General features: G+C 47.6%; 1 protein-coding gene across 1 annotated transcript in view; it reads right to left on the minus strand.

Annotated features, from left to right (window-relative positions):
• The window catches only part of ncanb (neurocan b), a 139,269-nt gene extending 135,788 nt beyond the window's left edge, over positions 1-3,481 (minus strand). Inside the window, exon 1 of the mRNA XM_068591365.1 lies at positions 3,121-3,481. The gene's annotated coding sequence lies outside the window, so the exon portion shown is untranslated. The remainder of the gene's footprint in view (positions 1-3,120) is intronic.
• Positions 3,482-9,686: the final 6,205 nt, after the last annotated feature.

Raw genomic sequence — 9,686 nt, forward strand, 5'->3', positions numbered from 1 at the left:
CCAGACTATTAAATTATTAGCCAAGGCAAAGCTAGCAGCGGCCCACTTAGGCTCCGCTCCATCTGCTCGGCGGCGTGTCAGGTTGGAGGAGGTGGGAAGAGGAGGAGGAGGAGGAGGAGGAGGAGGAGGCGTCGATCAAGAAGATTGACGTCCCCTCGTAGCCGAAGGTACAGCCTTCATTAAGCCGATGGAGTGGCCCTGTGACCGGGGGGAGAGAGAATGGAGGCGCCAAGTGGGAAGCCAGCCGAAAAGATGAACTACGAGCTCCACCGCCTCGCACATGTGCAGAGACGAAGAAACCTGAAGCGAAGACAGGCGGCACAAAGCTCCCTGTCTTGATCATTCATACAAACAGAGCCGGATGCGTGGACGGGCTGGTGCGAGTGTTTTCTCTGCTTAATTGGATCAGGGTTATCTAAGTCTGCAAATGAGTCTCTCTCTGCAGGAATCCCTCCCACTCCTTCTTCCATTACGGCCAAGAAAGAAGCAGTGAGCCGGCGGCGGCGGCGGCGGCGACGCTGAACTTTCAAGCAAAGACACAGAAAATGCACATGAAAATACACGTAATGAATGCGCGAGGATTGAAGCCATTAGCCGAGCGGCACGACTGACTCATAGCACCACACGCTTCCAACTATGGGATTTGTAGCTGGAGGCCCCTGGACCATGCAGTCAAACAGCCAAGCTGAGATCCTCCGTTCTGATACTGTGCATTCGCTTGGCTTCGCCCCCTCGCTTTCATCTGGAGCCAGAGTGGCTGTGTTTGTTTTCAGCGTGGCAGAAGGTTCATTACAGGAATATTAATGTCTTGCATTTGTAAAAACTCACAGTTTCCCCATCTCTCTCTCTCTCTCTTGCTTTGGACGCACGCTCAAGGGCAAAAATTGAATTCTCGCCCATTCGCGTCTTTCCGCTACAAGTGTCCGCTCTAAGCCGAGCGCAGCCGGGCGGGAAAGGCACATTATTGAAATATGTGACAACACAACCTTGTGCAAAGAGCAGATAATTCCGTCAAATCATTCCAGCCTGCTACCTCTCTCTCTTTCTCTCTCTCTCTCTTATTCATTCATCTGTCTTTTATTCTGTCTTCCTGCGAAGGGTTTCCGGGCCGCTTTTTGGCCTTGACCGCAGTTGGAGTGGAGCCACCGTGAAGCAGTGATCCTCGCTCTAAAGGCACATTGTTCGTCCACTGTGATGCCTCATCACACAGGGGATGTGAAGATGGAGGGAGGGAGGGAGTGAGGGAGTGAGGGAGGGAGGGAGGGGGGGCAGTGAACTGGTAACGGCGCAGAAAGAAACACCTCTTCTGAGAACAATGGCGTTAACGGCGGATCCCTGCCGGATCCAGCGCAGGAGCGATGAGGTCCGAGCGGAGCGAGACGAGCGAAAAGCAAACAGACGGATGGGAAGGAGGGAAGGAGGGGAGGAAGAAGAGGGGGGGGAGTCGAAAAAGGGACAAACACAGAGGCTTTCTGCAATATGCATGAGAGAGCAAAGAGGCAGAGCGGAGCGGAGGCTGCAGAATGATTCAAAAAGAGGAGTTAAATGTGGAGCCACATCCTATTAGAGAGCCATCAGCTCCTGTTGCGCTAACACCATCTCAGGAAGTGGCAGCAGCACAGGTGACCGCGCACACACACGAACACACACACACACACACGAACACAGGCATACACATGGCTGTCAGCCAGTGAGAAGGGAACATTTAATCTACAGCCACAGAATGGAAATGAAGCTGGTGTTTTTAGGTGTTTTGGGTGTTTTTTTGGGGGGGAACAGGAGCTCCTGATCCCCCGGGCCAGCAGGTTGTGTCTTGGCCTTGCACTTTATGCATCGCTCTGCCAACACTAAGGGCCACATATGGGAACGCACGCGGTGGCTGGAAAGGGGGTGATGTATCAGAGAAAATGACCGCCGTACAGGATCAATTCTGCCAAAGACGGCGTGCGGTGAGGCCGCGTGACACATGCGCTGAGGAGCAGCACAGAACCAGAGGCTAACAGGGAGAGAGAGAGAGAAAGAGAGAGAGAGAGAGAGGTAACCATTTCACAAACTGCTTGGCTGAATCTCTGCCTAATTTCCCAGGGGGTCACGAGCAACTCCGCTGCTACCCTCCTCGCTGCCATCCTCTGACTGACACCTCGCCATACGCTGTGAAAATGAAAACGAGCAGTCAGAAAGCAGAGTTGTTTTTCTTCTCCGCCCCTTCGCCAACATCCCTCATTGGGAGCTCGCCCAGTGAATACGACCCCTTCGGACCTCGGTTTGAGGCGGCACGTTGCGAGGCGGCAAAGTTTCCTCCAGCAGAAATAATTGAGGGACAGATTTGAGCGTTAGCGGCATCCGAGGTGATATGTCGGGCTTCCCTCTCTGGTCCACTGACAGCCCTGTCAGCCCCTGGCTGCGTCGCCTATATCGACTTTCGCCCGAGCCAACAGCTCCCTCTGTCCTAATCTGCCTCACCTGGAGGCTTAAAGCGGGAAGACAAGAGGAGAAGGGGGGTTTCCTACAAGAGGTGATGATGGGCACACAGATCCAAATCCTGCAGTGACCTTGTTAGGCTGGATAGCGTTGTTTTTTTTTTTAAGTTGCTCAACATTACAGCTTCAAAATTGAGGGAAAAAAGGGGGGATGCTACTTTAGTCTGTTTCATGTATTACTTGTTAACAGATGCAGCATCATTGGACATGCATGACATCATGCAAACAGACAGGAGAACATGACAAAAGAGGTACACTATGGCTATAGACAATAGTATATTTCACAAAGATGTCCTTATCAATTTGGTTCGAAGAATTAAAAATAAAATAAAATCTAAATACATTTCCAAAAAACGGTTCATCTCTCTAAAGAATCAGCCTCAGTGTCAGCGTCAACCACAACATAAAGTGATTTTAGGAGTGAATGAATCATACTCTCGCAAAAGCTATACATCCCATTATAACCACAGCCATAGATCTTTGTCTTTGAACAGAACTGACAAGCTCAATTCATCCCGGACTGTAGTGAACATCAGCTGTCACGTTTCTTTCAAATGGACTTTGTCTGCCAACGTTTGAGTCAAAATGCCTCAAATCCCCCCGAAAAAAACCCAGATCAACTTCAACAACTCGCCCTCACCTGGAAGTGAGGTCCAGTCCACAGGAATGTAGCGCGATGCAGGAGCCTCACGGCGTCGGTGCGATGCGGTGCAGGTGGAGGAGCGCCACAGACGAGAGCAGCTCCACCATCCAACGGCGCGTGAGGGAAGAAAAAAAGAAGAAGAAGAAGGAAAAAAATCCCTGCAAGTGCGGGTGAAAAACGGAGCAGTCGCGCGCGCGTGTGTGTGTGTTTGTCTCGTGTGTGTCGTGTGCGTGTGTGCGTGCGTGTGTGTGTGTGGAGGGTCAGTCAGGCACGGCTTCGCCTTTGCACGCGGCGGTGTCGAGCGGTGTCTTTCGGGAGGCGAGCCGAGGAGCAGCAGCCGCGACGGAGTGGTGCTCTGCTCACCTCTCCAGCAGCTGAGCGCTACTGAACAAAAGAGAGCTCCGCAGGCTCTCTATTCAAATAGCAGGGGAGGGATAGAGGGAGGGAGGGAGGAGGGAGGGAGGGAGGGAAGAAGGGGGAGGAGGAGGAGGAGGTGCTTTTGGTCCTGATGTTGACGTAAAGACCAGAGGTTTCTGCATCCGACAATATCGAATACCACAACAACGACAACAAAAACTTCATTTGAAAAGCGCCGCGTGTCGGTGTAACTGAATTAACTCTGACTGACTGATGACCCGCTGGTGTGTCATTGTTGGTTCAGTGTGATAAATGATCCGAGGTGGGACACAACACCCACACAGCCATTAGGCTGGATCTCACCGTGATGTGCGACACGCAGGAGTGAAGGGAGGGAGAGGGTCTGCTTTAATTCAATTCAATTACGTTCATTTTCTGCAGCCCCAAAATCAACAATCACCACACTTGCCTCAGAGGGGTTTTTAGGAAAGAAGAATGTGATTTGGCAACTAACTGGAGGGGTCCATAATCCCCGTTTCTTTTTTTGCTTTTGTCTGAGCGCCGTGATTAACAACCTCAGGGATAGACTTACATTGTTTGGCTCTGCAGCATTGACCTGAGGTTTACTTGCTACGGCTTAGACTATCAAATTAGATTAGCCTAATGCTCAAATTGCCAAGGATTTAGTTGGCGGGCTTCGAAAAGCAAACGTTGAATCAACGTTTTTTTTTTTCCGTCGACCCAACAGCGCTCTGGCCTCGTCGGTCTTTTGCACCAGCAGTGAACGTCAAAATCATCATTACGGTGGTTTGTGTGAAAAAAAAAGCAGAGTGATGCCTGTACAGTCGGGTGAAAGAGGCGGGTACACACTTCCATAGGCAGCGAGCAACCCGCCGCCTTGTTGCAGATAAAGAATAATGACCCCCCACGAGACGGCGAGCCGCGCTCAGAGAGATTAACGCTTTGTTCAGCAGAGTTGTGTATTTTGAAGCGGGGCTCCGGCTGCTTTGCATTATCTTTTTTTGTTGGTTTAACAACAACAAAAAACAACGTTGTTTTCTTAATGCAGAGTGTGTTTTCACCATGAGCCTCCAGCAGTGCTTTGTGTAGTTTGAGAGCATGCATTGATTGCTGAGCAGGCCCACTGGACACAGGCCAAAGGGGCCCGGAAGCGCCAGGGGCCCCGCCGGCCTTCACCTCCAAAATGTCACTCAAAGAGACACATACAAAGCAGGAGGAGGCTTCAAAATGACCACAAATACATTTAACATGACGACAAAGACACACAGGGCTGCAAAGAGATTATGCGACCACACATGGACTCACAACAACTATGAAAATGAGCAAAACAACCACAAAGAGACAAAACATCATAAAAAAAGGACACGATACGACTATAGAGCTACACAAGATGGCTACAAAGACAAAAAACAAGACACATAATGACTACAAAGAGACAAAACAACCAGAAAGGGACACAAAAAGATGATGAAAAGGGGCGAAAGAAAAAGTAAAACATTCAGAAAGTGATGCAAAATCAGTACAAAGAGACTCAAAAACAACCACAAAGAGAAACACACAAACTACACAGAGACTCAAAACAGCTGCAAAGAGATAAAGAGACCACAAAGAGACAAAAAAAATTATAAAACTGGCTACGAAGAAAGAAAACGACTGGAGAGATACAACGTTACGACAACAAGACACAAAACAACCAAAATGAGACACAAAAAGACAATGAAAAGGGGTAAAAGAAGATGCAAAACAACATAAAAACGACACAAAATGACTACACGGCTACACAAGATGGCAACAAAGAGAAAAAAACAAGACACATAATGACGACAACGAGACAAAACAACCACAAAGGGACACAAAAAGACAATGAAAAGGGGCAAAAGAAGACGTACCACATTGACAAAGAGACGCAAAACAACCACAAAGAGACACACAATAGCCACACAAGAGGAACACACAAACTACAGAGACATAAAACCTCTACAGAGACTGAAAAAAATCAAAAATTGCTAAAAAGAGAGACAAAACGACGGTAAAGACACAACTTTATAGACACGAAACAACCAAAAAGAGACACTGAGGGACGACAAAAAGACACAAAACAGCAAGAGGCCTAATGAGCATAAAGTCTGATAGTTTTGCGTCCGGCGTACGAGAAGTGGTACTGGCCTTTGCATGTCTGTGTGCAGAGGGCTCATTGTCGCATAATGGAGAGGTCGTAATGAAGGTCGTAATGAAGGTCGCAATGAAGGTCACTGAAGGGGGAAACACAGCGCAGCCTCTCAAGACCCAAGGAGCTGTCCGTGGTGCTGAACCGGTTACGTGTGGCAACATAACAGCGCTGCCTTCAGATGGAAAACATGCGTCGGTCGAAGGATACAACCTGAATAAATCATCAGCACTCCAGTCATGAATGACGCTCGGTGAGTCGTCGTCCATTGTCTTAGTTTCTGAAGCTTCTTTTTGGAGGTGAAATGGCTCAACGAGTGAAAGAGAAACACAGACCTCCTTGAGAGTGAAAATGAAGACGTGGAGCATTGCGTCTGTTATTGCTGTCGCATGGTATGTTCCAGTCTTATGTCATTGATTACTTGAAGCACAACAACAGTACGAGGAGCCGACCGACCAACAAGGACTCCCGAGTTACCGCCGCACAAACACAACAACATAATATTGCCTTATGCTGAAGTAACAACTCTGAAAAAGGAAATGTGTCAGAAAAGAAAATCATTTTCTGAAACATAATTGAATTTCTTTTTGTGGCCAAACCAGAGGAAGCCGTCAGAAAATGAAGGACTTGAAAAAAAACATCATAATATGAGCAATAACACATGAAACCTCACCTGGATCTCATCTTAAATAAAGCCTGTTCCTCTTCTGTGAGACTGTTGAATCTGTTTCTAGCGCTAACGGGCTGTTAGCGCACAGCGAGGCGTCTTCCACTTTCATTTTACTGTCGGACGTGGAACAATTCATGAAAGTTTCACTTCCTAGGAGATGATTTCTGATGACTCTAGTCTTTCAGGGCGACCGTGAGCAGGGGTCGTCCCTCCATCAGAGGTTCGGCGGTTCGATCCCCGGCCCCCGCTAGCCGGCGTCGATGTGTCCTTGAGCAAGCTGTGGCTACGGCGCTTGAACGTTAGATGGTCCTGATGTGCTCCTCTCATCACTGTGCGGGTGAGTCCCATGTAAAGCGTCTTTGAGTCTTCAGTAAAGCGCTGGATCAAACCGTTGATATTCAGGACTTTAGTCTGTGGCGCCGCCATCAACAGATGTTCCTGCAAAGAAAGCATGTTGTTATGAAGACTAACAACAAAGAGTAAAAAGGGATCTTTATATGAATAAGGTGGAATTTTTAATAGTACTTCATGCTGACCTCATTTGATGTTTTGGCATATTTTCCTATAATCCTATGCTGACAAAGTATGTCTTGAAAATGGTGTTTTGGAGATTATCAGCTGGCACCGATGCCCTCAGGTGCTCCGCTCGGCTGTTCCAGAGGTGAAGGCAGGTATTCCAGGTATTAGTCCTGGCCCAGAGAACCGCCAACAGGCCAAATGATGTGCAGTTTCACACAAGACTTATCCTCCGAGCCTCCTACGAGCACAAGTGTTATGTATTCAGGTGCCGGTCCCCTGAGTGAGGGGGAAAAAGAGCAGTATCTTAAAGCGTATTATAAAAATAACAGCAAATAAAGGGACTTTGAAACCGGCGTAATGTATTCTCTTCCTCTGGCCACAGTCAGCACTTGTAATGCTGCATTTTATATGGTCTGCGGTTTATTCAAATCCGTGTTGGAGCAGAAAAGAGACCATTAGCTGGGCCTGGTCGAGTTAGAGGCATGTTATTCAGGGCCTGACCGGGAGAGAAATGGACATTATTTAACACGGCAGAAAGACAGATTGGGGATCCAAAATTCAGATCAGGATGAAAATCAATGGAGTGACTTTAAACGCTGCGGCGCTGCGGCTCATACGCTGTTTTTTTTTAGGGAAGGGGGGGCATCAAAGTGAACAGACTCCTCGTGTAATAAGCCATCGACGCCGTGACATACATGGCGCTACGAGCATATTGCAGAGTGATGTTTGAGGGATGGCGTTTGATATGAGATTAGATGAGGAAAAACATGAGGAGCGACTTTAAAGACGGCTTTTAAACACACGACTCATCATCACTGGGGTTTTCAATTAAAGGCACTTCATTGCGAGAATCACGCTCGGACCGGCGTTGGCCGCGCGCTCGAGACTTCGCGCATTGAAGAAAAAGTACACTTGAAGCCGGACCGCCTCGCTCCAGCGGGCGGGACACCAAAAGGACGGCGGTGCCACAAACAAGCCCCTCCAGCCCATCAGATCTCTTCACACACGGACTCTTCAAAGAGGGCAGGACCTTTTGATGACGATGACCATGGTTGAGATGAAGACGGAGACCACGGAGATATCGCTTTCTTACTTCTGTACCATTCTGCTTCCCCGTCTTCCTGGAAATGACCGGCGAGCAGTCAAACTACAAACAAGAGAGTAAACAAAAAGGCAGCTTATATCGATCCCTGAGCTTCATCGCTCCGGGTAAATGTGTTTATCTTGTGTAGCCACTACGTTACACTTAGATTAAATACATATTTGATGTGGAGGCTGCGTGAGCTTCACAGCAATGTGCTGCTTGGGAACATCCTCTGGCGGGAGTTTATTACATTTTGTTAATACCTTAATTAGGCAAGCCATGAGAGAAATTAATCCCTGGAGAATTGGTTTCTTTAAAACAACGTCCAGCCACCCCTGAAACCCAACGGAATAATTAAGCGCCGCGGTGAAACGTGTTGGTCCCTCAGAGGATTTCTTTTCCCAAACAAAAGTTTACCGCAGCCTCCTCGGCTCAGACGCGGGCTGTGCTTTTGTTCGCGCCGGAAAGAAAAATTTAATCCTGGAGGCGTAACAATCATAAAGCCAGAATCAGCTTTAATGACAACAAATGGAGCATTTTCACATCCCCGAAGAAACTCAAAGATACAGGACTTTAAACGCACGGGAACAAAGTCACGGAGACAAAGCCACGGCGTTCATTTATTATGAACATAAGACGTATTTGTTAGGCAAGTAGATGCAGTCATTGGTGTGTTGTGTTTGTGAGCGAGTGGAAATGAATGAAAAGGTCAGCAGACACACACACACACACACACACACACCCAGGCAGACGTCTGCCATTTAAGCTTTATGTTCACTTTGGTTTTCCCAATCTGGAATCCTCTGCAGACTAAATCAAGCGTAACAAATGTGTGCAAGATAACCCAATGAGTGAGCTTTATCTTACAAGCATTTTGTAAGACTCAGTCTCCAGACGCGCCGGCAGGAAGCTTCGTGATGTTGCACTTAAAGGAAGCTAAATGCTAACGCTCACGTTCCCGCACAAGCATGGCTGTCACATCATGTCGAACCATCGGTGTTCGGCGCTCAGAGCAAAGTGCGCTATAGGCGGGAGGTCAAAGGTGGAAAGGCGAGTAAAACAAACGCACTGACTTTCACCCGGGGGGCCGCTGTTCTTGTTCCACATGAAACAAAGTCAACGTTGACTTTTGTTACATTGCGTTTAGAACGCAACTCACAAACTTAACTAATTCATTCATGGAAGTTATTATTTTATGTAACGTATTTACATTTTAGTCTAGTGTTTTAGCATGCTAGCATGCTAAAATCGGCTAATTAACACTAAAACATATGGCTAAGACTGATGGGAATGTCAATTTTTTTGCAGGTATTTGGGTTATAAACCAAAGTATAGAGCCAAATAAAAGAAGAAAGCTTAAAGGGGTAACATAATGTATTACAATCTGTCCGAGGCTGGTACATTGTATGTGTCTGTAGCAAATCTCATGAGACATTTTACTCAAAACTTCAGATGTGAACCTCACGGTGGCAACAGATGAAGAGTAAGAGAATCGCCAAAGTCATGAGGGTTCACCTTCTGGGGACCACGAATATTTACACCAATTAAATGTCCCGGTAGTCCGTTCCGTTGGTGTGGAGGCTTTTCAGTAAGAACACAAAAAATGGTCCCACTACCTCACCTGGTGGAGCCGGCCCCCATGTGGCCCCTCACACCATCTGATAAAAAGCCCCCAAAAGCCCCAAAAATGATCCTAAAAGTCAGAGAATCACCAATGATAAAGGACATTTTGGGGGATTGTGACT

Source organism: Clinocottus analis, unplaced genomic scaffold (assembly GCF_023055335.1).
Source record: "Clinocottus analis isolate CAN_PGR_092001 unplaced genomic scaffold, fCliAna1.0.p SCAF_25, whole genome shotgun sequence".
Classification (NCBI taxonomy): domain Eukaryota; kingdom Metazoa; phylum Chordata; class Actinopteri; order Perciformes; family Cottidae; genus Clinocottus; species Clinocottus analis.